We start from the raw sequence: 23070 nt of genomic DNA, 5'->3' as shown, positions 1-23070 counted from the left end.
GCTCCACTGACCTGATGTTCCCCCATCTCTCCCGGCCTCCCTGTTCCCTGAGACACAACAATATTGAAAGTAGGCCCATTAATACCCTACAGTGGTCTCTAAGTGTTCAAGTGAAAGGAAGCACTTCTCTCACTTTAAATCAAAAGCTACAGGGCTGGGCCTCCCTGGTGGCGCTGTGGTTGAGAGTCTGCCTGCCGATGAGGGGACATGGGTTCGTGCCCCGGTCCGGGAAGATCCCACATGCCACGGAGCGCCTGGGCCCGTGAGCCATGGCTGCTGAGCCTGCGCGTCTGGAGCCTGTGCTCCGCAACGGGAGAGGCCACACAACAGTGAGAGGCCCGCGTACCGCAACAAAAAACAAAAACAAACTACAAATGACTAAGCTTGCTGAGGAAGCAAACCGAAAGCCAAGATAGGCCCAAAGTGAGGCTTCTTGTGCCAAATAGTAGCCAAGTTGTGGATGCAAAGGAAAAGTTCTTGAAGGAAATTAAAAGCGTGACTCCAGTGAACACACGAATGAGAGGAAAGCAAAACAGCCTTATTGCTGATACGGAGAAAGTCTGAGTGGTCTGGGTAGAGGACTAAACCAGTCACAACATTCCCTTAAGTCAGAGCCTAATCCAGAGCAAGGCCCTAACTCTCTTCTTTCTTTCTTTCTTCCCCCCTTTCTTTCTTTCTTTTTTTAAATTGGTGTATAGTTGCTTTTCTCTGTTGTATTAGTTTCTGCTGTACAGCAAAGTGAATCAGCTATACATGTACATATATCCCCTAGTTTTTGGATTTCTTTCCCATTTAGGTCACCACAGAGTATTGAGTAGAGTTCCCTGTGCTATACAGTAGGTTCTCATTAGTTATCTATTTTGTACATAATAGTGTATATACTTCAATTCTGTAAAGGCTGAGAGAGGTGAGAAAGCTGCAGAAGAGAAATTTCAAGCTAGCAGAGGTTGATTCATGAGGTTTAAGGAAAGAAGCCGTCTCCATAACATCAAAGTGCAAGGTGAAGCAGCAAGTGCTGATGCAGAAGCTGCAGCAAGTTATCCAGAAGATCCAGCTGAGATAACTAATGAAGGTGGCTGCACTAAGCAGCATATTTTCAATGCAGAAAAAATAACCTCCTATTGGAAGAAGATGCCATCTGGGACTCTCATAGCTGGAGAGGAGAAGTCAATGCCTGGCTTCAAAGCTTCAGAGGACAGGCTGACTCTCTTGTTAAGGGCTAATACAGCTGGTGACTTGAGGTTGAAGCCAATGCTCATTTACCATTCTGAAAATCCTAGGGCCCTTCAGAGTTATGTTAAATCTACTCTGCCTGCGCTCACAAATGGAACAACAAAGCCTGGATGATTGCACATCTGTTTACAACTGAATAGCTTAAGTCCATTGTTGAGACCTACTGCTCAGAAAAAAAGGTTCCTTTCAAAATGTTACTGCTCGTTGACAATGCACCTGGCGCATGCACCTCAAGAGCTCTGATGGAGATGTACGAAGAGATTCGCGTTGTTTTCGTGCCTGCTAACACAACATCCATTCTGCAGCCCAAGGATCAAGGAGTAATTTTGACTTTCAAGGCTTATTATTTAAGAAATACATTTCATAAGGCTACAGCTGCCATAGATAGTGATTCTTCTGATGGACCTGAGTAAAGTAAATTGAAAGCCTTCTGGAAAGGATTCACCATTCTAGATGCCATTAAGAACATTCTAGATGCCATTAAGAACATTCATGATTCATGGGAAGAGGTCAAATAGCAACATTAACAGGAGTCTGGAAGAAGTTGATTCCAACCCTCATGGCTGACTCAGGGGGTCAGGACTTCAGTGGAGGAAGGAACTGCAGACGTGGTGGAAACAGCTAGAGAGCCAGAGTTAGAAGTGGAGCCTGAAGATGTGGCTGAATGCTGCAACCTCATGATTAAACTTTAACGGATGAGGAGTTGCTTCTCATGTATGAGCAAAGGAGGTGGTTTCTTGAGGTGGAATCTACTCCTGGTGAAGATGCTGTGAAGATTGTTGCAATGACAACAAAGGATTAGGAATATTACGTAAATTTAGATCATAAAGCTGTGGAAGGTTTTGAGAGGACTGACTCCAATTTTGAAAGAAATTCTACCATGGGTAAAATGCTATCAAACGGCTTTGCAGGCTACATAGAAATCGTTCGTGAAAGGACGCGTCAAGAGATGCAGCAAACCTCACTGTTGTCTTAGTTTAAGAAACTGTCACAGCCCCCCCCCCGCCAGCCTTCAGTGGCCACCACGCTGGTCAGTCAGCAGCTGTCAGCATCGAGGCAAGACCCTCCACCAGCAAAAAGATTACGACTCGCTGAAGGCTCAGATGATGGTTTGCATTATTCAGCAATAAAGTATTTTTTTAATGAAGATACGTACATTGTTTTTTTAGACATAATGCTGTTGCACATTTAATAGTGTAAACATAACTTTTGTGCACTGGGAAACCAAAAAAGTTGTGTGACTCACTTTATTGTGATATTTGCTTCATTGCGGTGGTTGGGAACCGAACCTGCAATGTCTATGAAGAATGCTGGTATTTTCTAGGCTCTGATGATACAAAGGTGACCAAGACATGAACCAGCTTCAAAAGCACTCGCAATATAAATGGCTGCATTATAATGTAACATTCCAGGTCTCAGGCTGTGAAGCCAGACTCTTTCAGAAAGTCTGAATCCTGCCTCTGCTACTTACTTTGTGACCTTAGGCAAGTTACTGAACCTCTCTGTGCTTCAGTTTCCTTATCCTCAAAACAGGGATAATGAAAGCTCTTACCTCACATGTTCTCTGTGAGGATTAAAAGAAGTGTTGTGTTTGAAGTGCTTGGCACTGTTTCCTAGCTAGTGGTCTCTAAAGGAATGACTATTTCCAGCCCAGGAGACAGATAAACGGCTCCCCACAGCAACAGGAGCTGTGATGGGTGGACATACAAGGAACAGAGGGGTCATGCGTAGGGAGTGGTAAGGAATTCTTTACGTCATTTACTTTTACTCTTTACTAATTTTTTTCGAGTGTGTTGATCTCTGCACCTTGAGGGTGGGGCCATGCTCTCTTTCTTTTCTGCTTGGGCACAGGAAGGTCATACGTATTACCCGGTGGCTTACTGGTGGAGACAAATCTATTCCAGCTCAATTGCCATCAACACACGTTTCCTGATAATCCATGCGTTTGTTCACCAAATGTTAATGGGTCCCCTGGCATCCCATTTGAATTTCATAACATTTTCATATGTGAAAAACTCTCTTTTGATTTTTTAAAAAACTTAAAAAAATGTAAAACTGAAAACCATCCTGAGCTCTCAGGACAGACAAAAATAGGTGACAGGCCAGATTCACCCTACGGCTGGTTTGCTGACCCTTGTCATAAAGAAAAACCTAAATTACAGCGGGGTAGAAAACGTATGTGAGTAATGGTAAGTGTTGAAGGGAAGAAGTGAGCTTTTGAATAGATGTTTTTAACTGTGGTCCTCCTCATGACTCTTGAGAAATGGACTGTCATCTATGAATTCAAATATTTATGTACAATTTCCACGTGGACCAACCTGTTTTCAGATTATTGGATAGATTAGATGGCAGGTTAAATAACTTGTTTTCCAAGCCCTGATTCAGGCATATGTGCAAATGGCAATTTGAATATGTTTAGGATTTTGATGAGATTGGAAGCTGAACTTGAATCTGTTAGGCAGCTGCTGAGATGAACATTTTGGCCATCACCTTGATTCTCAGAAGGCGTTAGTTAATGGTGGGAGATGTGTGAGAGCTGGCAATAATTTTTTAAATCACCACGTGTACTTCATGGGCTGTTTGTGTTCAAGTTTACTTTTCTGTGCAGACACCAGGATACCTCACCTGCCAAACGCAGTGGAGAGAACCACTCTGAATGCGTTTCTGGCATTTACCGTTTCCTTTCCATTTAGGGAGCATCTGCCATTTCAATACCTCAGACACCAACAGATTTAAAGAGGATGCACACTTCACTGGACAGGAAACCATTATTAAAAAGAAAGAAAATTTATCAAAGAGAGGTGTGGAGGAAGTGGGAGGGAGGCAGAAAAGGGGAAAACAAGCAAGCAGTTGGAGTTTCTGCTTCTTTGAAGGCAATTTCAAGATTAAAAGCATTTTTATCTTCCGGGAAAATCTAATTGGCCTGCCTGCTATGTGAAAAGCCAGCTCACCCCGCCCTCCCATCACTTAGTACACCAAATGTTCTAGTTTCCCACCAGCCACCCAATCTTTTTGATGAACAGAGCCTTTTCTTAAGTAAACATTTAAGGCCTAATTGGATCATTGGTGTGGTGTCACAGTAGTTAAGGCACAGCTTGGAGGAGTTACATAAAAGTCAGTCTGAGCAGCACAAAGCACTGCTGGGGAGTCCGAGAGGGCCTGTGGGATCCAGTCGAGACTCATGCACCATTGCTCTTGGTGATGAGCAAGAAATAGCAGGAATATCTCCAGGATGCATGGCATGTTATACAGAGATTTGAAAAAAAATCTCAACAATGGCTGACCAGTGATTGGGGCTTCATTATTATGCTTAGCTAAGAATAGATTAAAATGACCCCAAAAGAGAGAGTGCAGTGTTCTCATTGATTTTATGTCCCGTTCATTGGTTAAGACTGGAATGCAGAAACCAACATGGGCTAGTTTCAGCCTAACAAAGGAATTTACCATAAGGCTAGGGGGGTCTCTGTGTGCGTGTGTGGGGGGTGTTTTGTTGGAACCTGAGATCAGTGTAGCTCGACCTCTGGAAAGGAGTGGGCTTGGGAATCGGAAAACTTGCTGTACTCTCTCCACATCTTCTGTCTCTGCTCCCTGTAGCCACTGCCTCACTTTTTCCCCATCTACTTAGAAGTTTTCTCCATTGCTGTTCCGGTAAATGTCTAACAACCAGCTTTTCTGGAGGGGAAAAAAGCCTTGATTTGGAGTGTTTTCCAGCCTCCATGGTGTAAATATTCCCACTGTGGCTGATTCAAATATGCCGACATGGAGGTGGAGCTGGGCAGGGGTGCCCAGGAGGACACCATTGTATAATGTTTCCACCGTAAAGATACATGGATGTAAGTAATCTCAAGAGCATAGATAAAATAAAATGTAAATTCATCATAATAATATAAAATAATAGGAAATAATTAGGAAGTATGTGTTGAGTATTCATTATCTTTGTAATTAACATAATTTATTTACACATGAGTTTATATAATTTAATTTTTAATAATGGTTGTATTAACAATTTTGGCTTGAAAAACTCCCTATACTTAATATTCCAGCTCTTGGATCTGATATATATGAGGACACACTGACTTTTTTTTTTTTTTTTTGCGGTACGCGGGCCTCTCACTGCTGTGGCCTCTCCCGTTGTGGAGCACAGGCCCCGGACGCGCAGGCTGAGCGGCCATGGCTCACGGGCCCAGCCGCTCCGCGGCATGTGGGATCTTCCCGGACCGGGGCACGAACCCGTGTCCCCTGCATCGGCAGGTGGACTCTCAACCACTGCGCCAGCAGGGAAGCCCCACACTGACATTTTCTCACTTCAGAGCATGACATAAAGCACCAGTGCCCACCACACAGCTCCCGCCCCTAACAACCTCAGGCCCAATTTCACATTCCGGGGAGAGAGGATCTGGTTGGTTGAGCCTATGTCAGGTGCTCTTATTTGGCCAATCAGCTCTGGCTGGGGGTGGGGTAGAGGCTCTTCTTTCCAGTAAGGGGCAGGGATGCTGAGTGTGTTGCAAGAATTTCTAGCAGCTTCTGTGTCTGTGGGAAATATTCAGAGGGTAGCGTTCACGATTTCTCATGTACCAGGCACTTGACAAATATTTTCTCATTTTATCTTCAGAATTCTGTGATCTGGGCACTATTGTTCCCATTTTACAGATGAGGAAACTGAGGCCCAGAGAGGTTTAGTGACTTGCTTAAGTTCATACAGCTAGTAAATTACAGAGCTGAAATTCATATTCAAGCCCATCCTTACCCCAAAGCCTTCTTTCCACCAACCAGTTGTTTCTCACATGGTGATACCCTGCAAAATGGGACACTTGACCCAGAGAATAAAGTTCCTGACCCTGTGGAGGAAATGCCACAACTGGGCAAAGAAGAAAGTTTGAATAAGAGAAATGAGAGCAAAAGCATGGATTATTTTTACCCCCAAAACCCAATCTCTCTGCAGCCGCCTCTCTCTTTTCTTCTAATCTCTGAGGGGCAAGAGGCAGATACTGGCTTCATTGTAATTTAGGATTTTGCTGCAGATCATGTTGAGTTGAATGGGGGTGTGGATGTTCATTTTTACCTTTTCCATTGTTTGCCTTCCCCGGTCACTTTTGTGTGTTCCTGCCCCCAGGTACCGGGCACAGTTAATTCTTCCTGCAATTAGTATTCATGGTCAGCTAAGCAGAACTAATGCAACAAACCGTTTTTACTTTGAAGGTTATATTACATGTTTCCAAGCTCCTGCGGAAAAGGCTCTTTATGAATACGATATTCTTGACTATCTCTAGGAATTTAATTTTCCCTTTTCTGAATTTTCAAGCCTGCCTATTGAATTCTTTAATGTGATTCCCCAGGAAGCACCCAAGCCAGACAGACAACCGGATATAGCCAAATTGTTAACATTTTAAAAATCTTTTCTTCCCTGGGGGTGCAAGTCAAGAGTACATGCTTCTGCTTGTTTTTAGAGTGGCACTTGTCTCTTCTTTTTACTGGTTCCTTTGATATTTGTATATCATAACTCCCAATCACATTGGTTAAAAAAAAAGAAAAGAAAAGCCTATTTATTTAAAATAGATACAAGGAGGGTGCTGAGAATTCTAAGTTCTGAACATTTCAAAACTATATTCAATTATTGCTGGTAATTTCACAGATAGTAGAAGGAGCAAAAGTTATTCCTTAAAAAAAGATCCTTAAATACTTCTTTTAGAATAGCAAAGTGACTTCTTTACACTGAATGCATGATATCAATTAATACTTTAAATGGCCAACGATGGTCAGAAAATTCATTTCGCACCTTTGGGAAAATTCTGATTATCTCAAAATGATGGTGTATATCATCTAATTTAGAGGTTTTTTTTTTTGTTTGTTTGTTTGTTTTGCGGTACACGGGCCTCTCACTGTTGTGGCCTCTCCCGTTGCGGAGCACAGGCTCTGGACGCGCAGGCTCAGCGGCCATGGCTCACGGGACCAGCCGCTCCGCGGCATGTGGGATCTTCCCAGACCGGGGCACGAACCCGTGTCCCCTGCATCGGCAGGCGGACTCTCAACCGCTGCGCCACCAGGGAAGACCTAGAGTTTTTAAATGTGGTTAAACATACTGTCTTCCAGCTGTTCAACTTTTTTTTTTAAAATAAATTTATTTATTTGTTTATTTTTGCTGCATTGGGTCTTCATTGCTGCAAGCGGGTTTTCTCTAGTTGTGGCGAGCGGGGGCTACTCTTCATTGCGGTGCACGGACTTATTGCGGTGGCTTCTCTTGTTGCGGCACATGGGCTCTAGGGCACGCGGGCTTCAGTAGTTGTGGCACGTGGGCTCAGTAGTTGTGGCACGCAGGCTCTAGAGCGCAGGCTCAGCACTTGTGACCCATGGGCTTAGTTGTTCCGCGGCATGTGGGATCTTCCCGAACCAGGGGTCGAACCTGTGTCCCCTGCATCAGGAGGCGGATTCTTTTTTTTTTTTGCGGTACGCGGGCCTCTCACTGTTGTGGCCTCTCCCGTTGCGGAGCACAGGCTCCGGACGCGCAGGCTGAGCGGCCATGGCTCACGGGCCCAGCCGCTCCGTGGCGTGTGGGATCTTCCCGGCCCGGGGCATGAACCTGTGTCCCCTGCATCGGCAGGGGGACTCTCAACCACTGCGCCACCAGGGAAGCCCAGGAGGCGGATTCTTAACCACTGTGCCACCAGGGAAGTCCTGTTCAGCTTTTAAGATGTGTTGACAATATGATTTTGTCCTGTTTTCTTGCTTTTTTATTCTCCATATAGTTAAGATTAGCGTCAGAATTTCAACGGATGCTCTTCAGAGTTTTATATTACATAAAAACCCAAAACATCTAGGAAAGAAGTAATATCTGATTTTTTAAAAAAGGTGCCTTTAACTCTTGGTTTCTGAATCTTAACATCAGATGTTGCTTATATTTTTCTTTTCAAACTAAAAGATTTTTACTTATTTTTAAATGTACATTTCTTCTTTTGCTAACAGTGAATCTTATATCCATAAGATTGTGTTTTCCATCTTGCTTTGGCCACCAGGAAGCTCTGAGCCAAAATTGCGGCCACCTTCTAGCAATCTGGAGGGGTGTAGGAACCTAGTTCCACTCCACACTACACCCCACTTAACTTTTTCTCTCTTAATTGATAAAATTTTGTTTGTGAATTTCTATAAGCTATGTACCTCCCTCCTCCACCTCTAAAAAAATAAAGCGAGGTATATAAAATATGAATCAAAAACATTGCTTATTGAGAAAATGGTGAGGTCCCTAATGAAGGTGTCTCCCGTTTTTCTGCTGGGGTTGAGGTCTCCCACCTGGGTGTCTCTGCTTCATTTACATCTCACCCCAGGGTCTCACCCAGAGCTGGGCCCTCCAGTGCCCAGTGGGGAGGGCAGTACAAAGATAAATCCAGGATGATAGGGTGGCTAAGGAGTGCTTAGCAAGGAGGCCCAGGAAGCCCACTTCCCAAAGCACTCTTAAACTTAATGGGAGGAAGCGATTCTGCTGTTTGTGAATGAGGTCTTCAAGTCAGGGCCCTGGAGCCTGGTCTTGGCACGTGGGACAGGGGCCTTTCGGGTTGGTGGGTGAGGGTTCTGTCCCCAGCCCGGAGATCGTAGTCTGCAAATCCTCTTGTGATGAAATATGCCGTTTCCATCGCTATATACACATGCACGTATACATTTTAAAAAATCACACTCTCTGACTTCCCTCTTTCTTCCCCACCAGTTTTCCCATGCAGGTGGTTCCCCACCAGAAGCCCCAGAGATCATATTCACTTTGAGGGAATATGCCCAGATGCATTTACCCTGGCCCTGTCTGTGCAGTGCCCTCACCCCAGGGGAGAAAAGGAGGTCTTTGAAAACATCTATTTTGCCTAGAGGATTCACTTTAAAAACTGTGGAAAGCTACAGCTGCCTCTGGAGGAAAAATTAAAATGGAGTGTTCTCTCTTAAAAATCTGATTAGTTAATAAGACACCTAAACAAACAAACACATACAATGCAAGGCCATGTTTTTTGCTCTGATTAAAATACAGAATCTATTTTCTTGAACACACCAAATAAATGATCATGGCTTTTTTCCTTCCTGAGAATGCTTCAGACCCGAAATCCAATCCATCGACTGTTCGTTTCTAAAAAAAAAAAAAAAAGTCTGTTGGTGGATTTCTTCTCAAAATGTGTGCTTAGGACAGCAGAAATTTCTGACGAGTCAAGTACAGGAGATTAAAGCTTGCAATGTAAATCAGTTAACATCTGTAATTTCCCTTGTTCTCTAATGCTATTAGTTATTTAAAGGGTAAAAAAAAGGATGTTTTACTTAATTTCTTTGAATCTTACTAGGTACCCGGAGCTTAACTTGATTATTTGTATAAGTGATAGTAATTGCTGGGACTACAGATGAGTATTATTAGCTATAAAATGAACATGGTTATATGTCCAACAGAACTAGCAAGGGACAGAAATGCGGTTGTATCCAAGAGAAAATAATTACAGCAATAATCAGTGTAATTCATGATAATGGCTGAATTGAATTTCACACCATAGCTCCAAGCACTTACATTTAATGAATGTAGTTTGTGCTTGTTTACTAAAAAGGTTTTTAGCAGAAAATCGATAATGTAACTTCAGTGTTTCTAATTGCAAATGCAATTATTTTTTTTAAGGTAGTGGTTCAATAAGGATTTTGTAGAGAAAATTGAGGTATGTGAGTGCTGCAAATGCTGGTGCTTTAATTAGTCTACCTGTACATTAGTGCCATGTGCCTTAATATCTATTTATTACAACATATTGATTAAAATGGATTTGTATTCAATTTTAAGGTTAGCTAATGTAATGGATATTGAAACTTTTCTGGAAGCATTGGTTGGGATTACAACATGTCACTGGGTAATGAGACTTTTCTTCAAGGGGTGATTTCGGAAATCATCCTGCAAACCTGACTGTGAGGCCAAGGAAGGGAGGGCCAGGACACGTGCTGTGCCAGTTTCCAGGGAGCGAGTGGCAGGGACACGTGTGGCGTTCGGTAAAACAGGAGGTGTGTGGATTTATAATGTTGTTACAGATTCTTGCTTATTTGGATTAACTACTGTTTGAACCTTTTCCAAGCTCAAGATATGCCTAAAATTGTTATGTTGGGGTCTGTGATCTTCTCCAGGGTAAATCCTTTTGACAGATCTCTGGGTCTGGAGATCCGCAGCTCACCTAGCCTGAACCCCTCAATCTAAAGAAGCTGGGAAAGCGCATTGTCTCAGGTCTCAGGCCCACGTTCATGACTCACCCTGATGTGAACTGATGGATCAGCGTTCTTTGCTTACCTGGATCCCTTTCTCAAAACCAACCCCGACCCTGCCCTTTCCTCCTCTTGGGTGGTCATCATGGTCACCATCACATCACCACCACCACCACCATCATCACCATCCTCTTTCTTGGTGCCTTATCTCTGCGGCGTGTACGTTGGATGTATGATAGGTCTTGCTAAGCATTTTTGGAAATTTATTGCACAAGATGGGAAGATCCAGCTCTCGTCAAGCTGAAATCCCTTTATAGCCTAAATTCTAAATATATTCACTGGACTGGGATTTCTAACCTTGTTTTGATGATATCCTGGTGTCGTATCTCAAAACCAAATTAATTTTAAGCTTGAATATTTTGAGTGTGGGTGAGGAGCCGGGTTGTGAATTACAACTTTGTAACCGACAGGGATATGCTGTTGAAATCCAAACGATTTTAAAGTCCCAACTCACACAGTGTTGCTAGGAATCTAAATGAGAAGCAAACATATAAACAAACCTGAGGGTCTCTATCAGGCTTTTGTTAGAAATGAGCCCCTGGCAGGAGGCCAGTTGAGTTTCTGGACCACCACGACAAGGCCTGGGGTGCTGCTTTGTGGAGAACTGCCCTCTACCCTTTGAGGGCCAGCTGGCCGCCTACCACCTCCAGGGAGTCTTTCCTAAGAGTCAGAGTCCATGGGTCACTCCCTCCTCTGGCTTCCTATGGAGTATCAGAAGGGGGGCCACCTAATCAGCGCTTCCTGTGTGCCATGCACTGTGCTGGGGGCGTCACACGGATCATCTACTTTTACAACAACGCTTGGAGGCAGGCAGTATTGTTACTCCCATTTTCCAGATGAAGACACTGAGGCTCAGTGAGGTTAAGTCAGTGGCTCAGATTCAGGAGGCTAGAAAGTCGGTGCAGGTGCTGGAGTTCCAGTGTTTCCTGGAAACACTGGTTCACTGGCTGCCCACTGTGTGTCCTGGGTGCTCCAAGTCGACTCTACCTACTATTTTGAGGTTGAGTCGTCAGAGGTGCATTTTTCTCATATCTGGGCTAAATATTAGATTTCATTCTATTTCTCCCATTCTCTACTCCTTTCCTCTGCCACCTCCCTTCACTCCTGGTACCCTGCCTATAGATGAATAAATGTTAGGTAAGTGAATGATGCCAAGACCCGGGTGAATCTGACTTGATTGTATCTCTCTTTATGCAGAGAGCAAGTCTGCCTTCCATGTTGGGTGTGAACCTCTGCCCCGTCCTCCCTGCGGTCTGAAGGCTGAGCAGGTGGCCTGTTTCTGTTCTGAGACCTGGCTGGCGCCTGCACAACAGCACCAGGTATGTGGCTTTTATCTTCATGGGCACGTCCCACAGAGTAAGCGAGATAGAGAACCAGGGGCAAAGCAAGCATTCTGTCAGGGCAGGACGATGGCATGTGGAGAAAGTCAACTGTGGGACCTCCGAGGGAGCCCCTTCCCTTCCTGAACCTCAATTTGCATGTCTGCAAAGTAGAGCTAATGACTCCTGCCCTGACTCCCTCCTGGGCTTGTTGACAAGGCTCAGCTGGGGTGTGTTATTCTGCCTGCATTTTGGAAATTCTAAATTTTAAAGTTAAGGAGGAGGATAAAAAAAAGGCACCAGGTGAATGGGGTTCCTGGTGTGGGATGCAGTCCCTTCCGTAGGGAAATAGCCCCCAGGTGCCTCCTCCTTTGCCACCTCTAAGGGGGAAATGGCCCAATCCTTTGACAGCTGGAGTCATTAATCTATGGATTAAAAAGTTAATGCTTAGCCAGATGTTCTTCATCTTTTGGGATATGGTGTATATTCAGTATGGCTCAATGGAGCCAACCAGGAGCCCCTGCTTGACGGAATGCTCTCTGTCAGGCTGGAAAAGACAGACACCCTAACTGTTTGACCAACAAACGTATAGAAAATAGTGGCCAGTAAGTAGCAATTACATAATAATCTTATCCAAAGAAAATGTGGGCTCAAATTAAGATGATTTCACCAGGAAAACATTAAGGTATACAAAGAGTTCTTAATAAATAGAAATAAATAGTGCCGGGTTTGCGCCATGGTTATTTTTGATGGTTATCTGCTCTCGCTGCCGCTGCTCTGGCTGCATTTTCCACGGGCCTCAGAGCGGCATTTTGCTCTACAAAAACAACTAGCTCCTTTCCAGCCAATGATTACTTCTAATTATGCTTTCCCCTGCTATTATTCTAATAGACCTGTCATGTTGCTTGAAGGACTCTGGCGTTTGGAATATACAACAGCTTTTATGGAGGGACTGCTGGAACACTTAATATAGCTCTTTTTGAATTATCAAGTTCTATCCTTTTGAAGTCTGTGTTAGTGGAACTCCTATTTATGAGATGTGCTGTGCTTAAAGGTTTGCTATTGATGAAGAGGTCCAACAGAGCCTTTATCGTAAGTATGGCAGCATTCTCCCTGAGAGATAAATAGCCGTGCTAAAAGGTATGGTGTGTACCTAGGCTGCAAATTACTAGCCAAGTACCTCATAACAGTGTACTTCAAAAATACCTTTGTGCTTGTTTGTTTGTTCTCTTTTCCACAGAGAAGAGTGACATTTCTTAAAACATAGAGGGGTGGAAGCATGCTGGTCATCATTGGTCATCCACATTACTCGGGCTTGAGGAACGTGTTTGTTCCGGCGCTGGGTGTCTGGATATATGCGTACGTGTGGCTTTACATCCTCTGTGCTTTTGCTGTTTCAAGAATTTGTTTTTCTTTACGTTGCTTTAATTTAATGATGGACGTGGCTGGACTCAAGCACTTTTTGGAGGGGGAAGAGGGTTTATGAACAGGGATGCCTGTTCTGGGGAATCTGGAAAACACTACTGAGGACAGAGCAAGGGATCTTCAGGTAGTGATAGGTACAAATGTTGGGCAGTGGTGGTCGGCTTGCGGCCGACTGGGCAGGCGGCAGGTAGGGATCTTAGAAGGGGGTGGCTTGATGGAGACGTTGTCAACAGAAGTGGTTCCCAAAGGTCTGATTATCTGGGCAATTTGATGTCCACCAGCTGGGGTGGAAGTTTCCTTTAGCAGTTCAACCAGGTTGTTCTTTTGTAGACCCAAAGTTGTAGGCATTTGAGGCTAAAGTAATTGGACAATGCAGGCACTTTCTTTGGCCTTGGGCTGCTATCACACAGAAAGACATCGTGTGGTTCACACGCACAGGAATTTGGGGGGAATGGGTGATCTGGCTCCCTCATGGTGTACAGAAATGCACTCAGGATACTCCACGTTTCTAGCAAGCATCCCAGATGCAGAGAAAACTCCCTTGGCAGCTGACATCAAAAACACAGAAGCAGGACCATGGAGCAGCTTTTGACCATGCGGCAAGAATTTGCATCAATTCCCCTAAGAAGGCAGCCTGCTCCAGAGTGTTTGCCTAGGGTTTTTCATTTGGAACCTTCATGCATCAGAACTCTGACTACACACTGCCTGTCTAATTCATCTTCACCCATATATTTTACCATTACGGACAGCCTTCCCCTTAAGCTTGTCTATTTACTAGCTGGTGTGACAGATGACAGCGACTCTGAGCCATGTTAGATGGCATTTGTATGGCTCCAATGCCAGAAGCATTCTAAGCGCCGGTGTTGCATATTTATTGATCTCCATATTCCCAATAATCTGATGCCCGTCACATTTGACAACATTATGTGGAGAGGTCAGCTAGATGGGGCTAATGAAACTGTTTCCAAGATGGATGTTGTTTTCCACAACATTACCCTTGCAAATAGCTGTCAGTGGGGCATTTCACTGTCGGGCCAGGCATTTGAGGATCTTTTTTTTTTTCTTCTTAAATAGTTGGCGTTAACATTAAACAAAACCTGAAGCTATTAAATCGTATATTTATTTACGATAGAAAACATGGACGCCCTGGCATCTTTCCAAATGAAAATCTTACTAACAGACACGGTGCTTGTGGGAAAGTCCTCAGCAACTGGAGATTGGCTTGGCTGTCTAAAATGCTTGACGGATTAGCCCGAGATGATGTGAAGGACCAAATGGGAAATGGCTGAAGTCTGGAGGATTAAACCAGCAAACAGAAAGGCTTGCTGCAGACCAGAGGCACGTGGTACTTTTGTGACCATGTTTCCAAGCTTCCACACTGCTGCGAATAACCAGCACAAAATGCGCTCAGATTTAGATAAAGATTGACAGGAAAAAAGAAAGAAAGAATATGAAACAGTATTTGCAAAGAGGATACCATTGAGTGAAATGCTGCGTGTGAATTAACCACACTGGAAATGCATCAGGAGCAGTGATGGAAATATTAAAGACAGCTTTCCTGCACCTGAATCCAGAGCTCTTTGAATCCCTGCAAAGGGACATTTAGAGACTTTCACTGTCTGTCTGTCCTGAGGGTGACCATGGCGGACAGTGATCCTGCTGGCTTTTCTAAGGAATCCATCCTGGTTTAATTCCAGGTGGATGTATCTTCTTTAAACATTCACTGAAGAGTTTTTAGCAACTATGTGCCAATGTGATTTCTGAGAAACTTATTGCATATCTCGGTAGGGCCACTGAGAATTTTGGGTTCTTTAAGAAAAGCATAGTCAATCTTTAGTTTGAAATGCATTATTTTACAAAGGTAGGTGTATTTAATGGGTTTCTTCATGGCCATGTTCCTCTCCCAACTGTATCCCAGAGCAGACACAAACAAGGCTAAATAGTGGAATTAATGGTACTTGGCTACTGGCTCATCCAGAACTTTCTTAACAATGAATTCATTTATTCAGTGCTAGCATTTAGGAACATTAATCCACCACATTGCTTACAGTCACAAAAATTGAAGAACTTCTCAACTTATTTATTTTGTAGGAAGGATGCCAGAGAAGAGATGATTAACTATTGTGCTTTTTCCTTTAGTGGATCTCAGTACCTCTTTTCATCACGCCCTTTTTCAGGTTATGCCTTTCGCATTGTGTTGAATGAAGAGGTAGAAAAGAATTGACGAGTTCAAGAGCAGTGAAGTTCATTGCGGGGCAGATGCTTATGTTCTTTTCGGATGAAAAACTTGTTTCTCCTACATACCCCCTCCTCCACTCTCACGGAATATATATACCATTAAGAGAGCATGTTCTCTCTTTGATGAATACCTAAAAGTAATAGGGGAAACAAAGTCAGGTAATGGCAAAAGTCAGCTCCAAGTAAGGTAGAGTGGTACAGCATGCTGCCTACAATTTGAGAGACACAATTCTCATTAAAGAAAAACGCTGACAAAAAAGTCATATGTGAGAGATGCAAGTTAAAGCTACCCTAGGCAGCTTTAATTTAGGCATGAGCAAATTACATGAGTAGCAGTTGCTATAGTAACTAGTAGATAATACGGTGTTTATGTTGCTATTGAGATATCTTGTACTTTACTGGAATAAGAAAAGAAAAAAAAGATTTCCAGGAGCACACAGACACTGCATGAAGGGAACATATCTCATAACCATTTTACTTCTTCCATTTTACTGTTTATTTATGGTGAAATGGGTATCTACAATTATATACAGCCCTTGGGTTGGTTTGTTGTTATTTGTATTTTCTTAACTGAGATGTCCCTTTGAAAGCCCAGTCCCTGAGACATCTCTGAAGCTGCCCTGTCTGCCATCTTGGATGCCGCCAGGGGGAAAATTCTGTGGTTGGGCATGGCATGCCGTGAGCCGTAGGCCACCATGGGTCAGATGACTTTGAACCCAAAGGCCAAGAATGCTTGAGAATTCAGGGCAGGACAGATGCTATCAAAGGTTGTGATGTTATACATTTGATGTAATGCAAGGTAATGCAATATTAAGCATTATGGAGTGTTGGGCAGTTAGCATGATTTTCAAAAGCATTTGAGGTCCTTTCTAGAGACAATGAAAATATCTCAAAGAGGACTTGTGATGGATGAAATGCAGTTGGTGCACATCTAAGGCTGCAGCTGATGGAGAGGCAGTAGAGAACATAGCAAAGTGGACAGTTGCCATTTTGCTGCATGCAGGAGGCTGGCAGGCAGACCCCAATAACTCGTGTCCCGATTCGGATTTGGGGGCCTGGCTGCTGACTCCATGGCAATTCACTCAATAGTTGCTCTGCCTTTCACTGCTGTATATCACCACTTCCAAAGCTGGTTTGGGCAAACTCAGGGTGCTCCCAGACCTTTCAAATTCTTTTGTCTTCATGGCCAAATGCAAATTCCTCTTCTCTTCCTGAGTTTGAAGAGCTGCTCCACTCAAAAGTTGGTTTGAAATGAGGTCTTGTGTATATTACAGGTGTGGCTTGTGGGCTGGAAGGAATGAAGAAATCCATTTGAGCTTTTGCCTTTAGGCTGATCATATGGTTTAATTTCCACTTCACAAATGAAACAATTGAATTTTCCAGAGCTTAAGCGACCAAGGCAAGGCCTCACTACCCTCAGCATTTTGGTAGCCTCTACCTGATATACGTTTATTCTCCCGGTGCGGTGTGGGGGGCAGTCACCAGAAGGGGCAGTTCCAAGGAAAAATGTTCAAAGGGGGAGGCCAGTGCATGCACCTTTACTCAGTTACCGTCAAAACCAATACTGCATCACAGGAGAAGCAGATGGTGGCCCAGGAACCCACAGGAGGTGCGAGGAGGGAGAGGGAGGGGTATTGAACTGCCTTGAAGAGCAGTATTTGGTCACCAGATTCATAATTCCTATCCGTCTCCGAAGTCCTCGGTACCTGAGACCCTTCAGCACCTCACCCTGCATCATTGCCTTCAGATCACAAAACTCCTCAGACTGTGAAGTGAGCTGAGTAGGAATCAATTTTTTGTCTAGCCCCAGAAATTCTTTGGAATAATATGTCCAAATGGTTATCTCGTCTGTTGCAACTGGCTTGAAAATATCAGAATTTCTGTGAATATTTGTGAGATTTCCATGTGCCATCTGGCTCCCTACATGTGAGTGTGCCTACACAGATGCCTGGATAATGTGTAGGGAGCCAGCACATTTATTTTTACAGAGGGTAATTATTACAGTCTCTCCTTCCAGAAATGAGCCTTTTGTTTTATGTTTTCAGAGTGAACTTGTGAAATATTAAGATATTTTACTGCCTTAATGTTCTGAATTGTTTGCTTCTCCATCCTGCAATCTAAAACTCATTAACAGTCGAACAATTTAATCAGAATGAATCAAGTTGTGAAATGGATACACGGGCAGTTCACACAGCCATAAAGCATGGCTGAAACTTTTCTGAACAGCTTCATAAAACTTAGAAGGCAGCAGGAAATAAATGATTATCCTGGACAATATCAGAGTAAACAGAACCTGGAGCCATGAACTTGGTAATTGTTCCTCCTCACTCAGCACATTTGCTAAGGCTTGGTCTTAATTCATGGGATGGACCAGTGAGTATAGGGATTTAAATTGCCAGTCCTTCTGTAAATTTTTTCTCTTAATTATAAGCATGATCAGGGAAGCAAAGTGAAAGTGGTACGTTAAGCCTGACTTTAAATTCCAGAAGTTTTCTTCCATTAAAGATAGTCCTTGGGGACGCTGGAAGGCTCCAACCCACAGTTTTTGGGGCAGACCTCAATTTCAAGGGTGACTCATTCGTTATACTTTTAAAATATCATTCATCCCAGAATTCTCTCTGCAGAGGTGGGCACGTGTGTTTGGTGGAAATGGGTTTTAGTTTCATTCCTAAGTTTGGGTTGTATTCACATCAAATATTGTCTGACAGAGTCAGTTGTATTATGCATTTGAAGTCAAGGTCACCAGTAGAGCAACCAGTTCGTCCTCAATTGCCTGGAACCCACTGACTCTCAGGCAAATTGGGATGGTTGGTCCCATTAAAAAGTCCCAACTCCCAGATATTTCCTGGCATCAGTGCCTAAAGATTACTCTCCCTTCCAATGTAAGAATTTTGCCTACAACTTCTTAATCAGATGATTATCCAGAATAGTGTTTTATATATATATAAAGTATATATATATATATATATATATATATATATATTGTTCATAACTTTTATCCCATCTTCTTCTGAGAATGAATTGAAGCATCCAGCACATGTCTGGGTATTGAAGTTTCCCCATCTCTACGTGGTCAGTGAGACCTTGTGAAACAACAAAATACTCTACAGTTTTGATATTATAAACTCAAATTGCACCACCTACACCATGCCCCTTTGTTCATTTTTTTTCACTTTAGAAAGCACAGGCCTTTATTCAGAACTTCAGAATTAGGGAGTCTGATCTTAAAAAAAAGAAAATGTTCCATTCAGTACTTACTTAATTTCCTTATTTAGTGGCATATATAGGATTTATGAATTAGCTCTTAGTTCTGGCGTGCTTAGTAAGTCTGATCTTGCTTACAGAAATAGGTTCTTAATACTTGATTTTCAGAACACTTTAAAACCCAAGCCAATGCTTTCCCTTGAAGGATGTGGAAGGCATTCCTCATTCAAACCTGGTGCGTGGTTTTATAAAAAGCATGAAGATCACTTTTATTACTTCATCATCTATATGCCGGATTCTTATACTCTTTTTGATGGTGATGTGTTCAGTGATAGAAACTTATAGAGAATTCCTTCTCAATTTGTAAACCAAACATTTAAAAGCAAGATCCCTGAAGTGATAGGAAGACATTTTTATGACATAAATAGCTATTTCGCTAAGCTGCTGGCACAAAAGCCAAAACGACAAAGGTACAAATTGTTATTTAACCTTTAAATACTGTTTGCTACAAATCTACAGATATTTTAAATATACTTTCTTCTGCAATGAAAATTAAGATAATCCCCAGCTTAACAGCTTCTGAAGATGCAAATATTACGAATAAAAAAGATAACTTTCCTAGTGAATATCCAATGATAAACTGAACCCTAAGGTTTCTATCCCAAGGCCATAAAAATGATCTAAATTGGACTAAGTGCATGGCAAGTTCATATGAAAAATGATCCTTCATATGCTCGTCTATTAAAGCAATCAATATAAAAAGAATCTAAAAGCTTGTTTTCTGCTTGAAGATTTAGGTAACCTCCCAGGAATCACAACTTGTGAGCTTTCAAACCCAGAGCTATAGTATGTGAAAATACCAGTGCCTCATAAAAGAGCAAAGCCGATAAAATTCCATATGTAAATAAATATCAGTAATAATTACATTCTGCATAATTTTTTTTAATCTAAAACTTCCAAACCATCAACCTTTTTCAGTGCTTCGAGTGAGCAATCAAAACGGTCATATTTATTCAGGTTGAAAACGAAATTTCTCTTCTCTCAATATGAAGGCATAGACAGAATAGACAGTCAAAATTATTTTGTCCAACACCTTGAGCCTACGGATGTGGAAACCATCTACAACATGGTCTCATTAGGTCATCGGTTCACCTTCTTCACCAGTAGCATCTTGGGAAATGTGAAGGTCTTCAAGCATCTCAGCCAGACTAATTGGAGGTGCTCCTTCATCATCTGTGTCACTTTCCACAGGAATCGTTGAATCTCTATAAATATTCACACTTTTTCTAATTGCCTCACATCTTCTTCAAGATCTTCAAGGAAATCTGGGTATTGCCTTTGTTTCATCATCTGTATCCATGTTTCATCATCTGTATCCATGTTTCATCATCTGTATCCATGTTTTCTCTATCCCTTGCAAGCTCTTTCAGTTTCCGGTTTCTAAGACACTGACGTTTGGTACGGTCATAGCTCTTCTTGATTAACACACGTCTAGGACTCTATCTGATTTCATTTTGTTGACATGCTCATCATTTAAGTTACAGTTGTGGCCAGATCAAACCCCAACACCAGGTCTCCAGGATTCAGAAGATGTCACAAATGAGTGCGACAAAAATACTGTTTATCTGTATTCATTTCAGATGTTTTCTGTACCCAGACTTCCTCGAGGGTATGCTTTTATGATACCATTCCAGCGCCTGCACTGCCTTTTAGATCTCGGACTATGCTGCATTCCATAACAATAAACTCCTCTAGCTGTTTGGAATGTGGCATAAACTATTGAAAGGGTGACTCCAGAAAGCGTTCCCATCAATATCTGCAACTTGTAGGGTACTTGGATCTATGAGATGGATGACGCTGGTTACTCGAATACACACACAAATCTGGTTCATGTTTCCCAGGCCTTGTGCCAGTTTTGGAGACAGACAAACAACATTATCCTTGCATATTGGAACAATTTCCACAGAAAAGGTGCTTTTGTAATTGTATGCGTTACTATGGATATCCTGAGAGATCAGTCTCTGTGAGGCTTTGTATCTAGTGGGAATAGTACACTGAAGAAATTCTACCATCTTCTGAGCATGTTGTTTTGAGGAATAATAGAAATCCAGACCATCATGAATCTCTTTGATACGAAGTGTATTCCGGTGCATGCCATATTTCAAAATCAGCTGTTCCAGATAGAAAGTTCTTTTGTGCAAAGTCTTTTGCCTGAGTTGAACCACAGCCTTCCAGAAATCCTTAGCTTCCACTCTATGGCAATCTCCACACATCTGGGGCTGAACAACATAATCCACCACAAACACTTGCTGAAGGATAGCACTGTTCATCACCTCTTTCTGAATAGTTAGTTTAACTTTAAGTCTCTTAGAACGGGGCTCAGTCCAAACAAAGCTTGCATCTACAAGACGTACCTTATTCAGAGGGGCTTTGAATTTTTTCAAACACAAAGCAAGAAGTTCCCTGGGTTCTAAGGCACATTGTGCCCAAGTTCCTTGTGGCTGGAAATATCTTTGACATTGTTTGCAGAAAGATAGAGAGACTTGTTTCGGAATGCCTTGGCTGATATCTACTTTACTTTGCAGATAAGCCACACAAATACTGGCAGGATTTGGACTAATCGGGGCACCACGGTCACAGCACAAGATGTGTCCAGGTGTGTGCTTCACGGGGGGTTCTGTCATATACTCCATTTTTCTGTATATCTTAGCGCCTCTGGGCCAGACCCAGATGTGCTGAAAAACCGCGGCAGGACCAGTTCCTATCGCCCAGTCCTTATTTTGTAATTTGCACCAGCAAAGCACCATTCCAATTCCACACAGGCTCGTGCGACCCAAATATAGAAGCCCTTACGGTCTCGTCACTCCATTTTCTTTCTCACTATTAAGATTTCACCTTCAGGGTTGGGTTTATTGGACAGACCTGGGCTTCTCAACATCCATTCATACTCTTTTGACTGTTCAATCAGATGAATTCTAACTTCACCACCTCCTAGCTGTGTCACCGTGGACAAATGCTGTCCCACATTATGCCTCAGTTTTCTCCTGTAGAGTTGCCATATGGGTCACCATATGTACAGCCCATAAGGGAGCAGTACTTTGGTGTGCCAGAACATGCCTGACCGTGATTTGGCCAAGTCCACCTGGGAGCTCTGGGCTGTTCTGGCAGAGGCAGGGGTCCATTAGTGACCGATTGGGACATATGCTGATTTTAGGGTAAGCACAAACTTCTAATCCACGATTTCAGGGGCCCCTCGTGACCCACGGTTAGAGAGGCACCATCAGAGAAAGGGCCTGCTCAGCTCTTTGTGAATTATTTCTTGCCTTGTGGAATGATTATTTTATCGCGCTTTGTACGTAAAACAGTCCCTTCCCAGTTCCTTGAGATTTTGGTTTACCTGGGTTTACTTCTGAATACTTTCCCTAACTACCCCTCATTGGATTAATCAAGATTTGGAAGTGATATGGGTTATTTCTGTTTGTTTAGTGGCTACCTTTAACATTTTAACATGCATACTTCTATTAACAAATAACAAAGTTTCTCAGTATTTTATCCTTCTTTTAAACTATGAGGTCATTAAAACATTACACATAGCCAGCAGTAACAATAACATTTTGGCAATGTTATTTCATCTAACCCTCTCATTATTACTATTACTACTATTGTTATTATTATTATGGAATATTTTATAGAAAATCCCAGATGTCCTGTCTCACCACTTAGAAATACTTAGCTGACAAGAAATTTTTCCCCTTAATATAACCACTATGCCATTATCAGCAAACAAAATGAGCAATAATTTCTTCATTTGATCACATATCCCTTCCATACTTAAATTTCCCCAGTTGTCCCCACAATCGTTTTACAGATGGTTTGTTTGAATAAGTGGCCAAATGTGGTTTGCCTATCACAGTTATATTTTGAAGGAAACATAAAATGCCCTATGGCCTGGATTTTGCTTGTTGCTTTTGCTTGGTGTCCTATAATTTGTTCTTTTATTCCCTGAGGTATTATAAACTTGTGTTTAAATTCAGTGACTATTTGAAATTCAGGACTTTTTGTGTAGTAACACTTCAGAGATGTTTCTGTGTACTGATTGCATCACATCAAGAGGCACAGAAATATCTGGTGTCCCATGGTTTTATTGATACTAAGATTGATCAGGGTTCAGATGGTAGCAGCTAACTAAGTCTCTCATTATGAAGTTCTCCATAAAACTTTCCACATAATGCTTTTAATTTTTTTAAATTTTTAAAGTTTTTAAAAATTTTTTAATTTTAATTTTAACTTTTGGCTGCATTGGGTCTTCACTGCTGCACACAGGCTTTCTCTAGTGGCGGCGAGCGAAGGCTGCTGTTCATTGTGGTGCGTGTTCTCATTGTGGTGGCTTCTC

The 23070-nt window shown here is 42.5% G+C and overlaps 1 pseudogene; it reads right to left on the bottom strand.

The window, feature by feature from the left end:
* Positions 1–19829: 19829 nt before the first annotated feature.
* LOC103090197 (60S ribosomal export protein NMD3-like) lies at positions 19830–21406 on the bottom strand (annotated as a pseudogene).
* Between the last annotated feature and the right edge of the window lie 1664 nt (positions 21407–23070).

The sequence above is a fragment of the Lipotes vexillifer genome, unplaced genomic scaffold (assembly GCF_000442215.2).
Source record: "Lipotes vexillifer unplaced genomic scaffold, Lipotes_vexillifer_v1.1 scaffold741, whole genome shotgun sequence".
Taxonomy (NCBI): Eukaryota; Metazoa; Chordata; class Mammalia; order Artiodactyla; family Lipotidae; genus Lipotes; species Lipotes vexillifer.
Note: the sequence above shows the minus strand (reverse complement) of the source record. Positions and strands in the feature narration are given on the sequence as shown.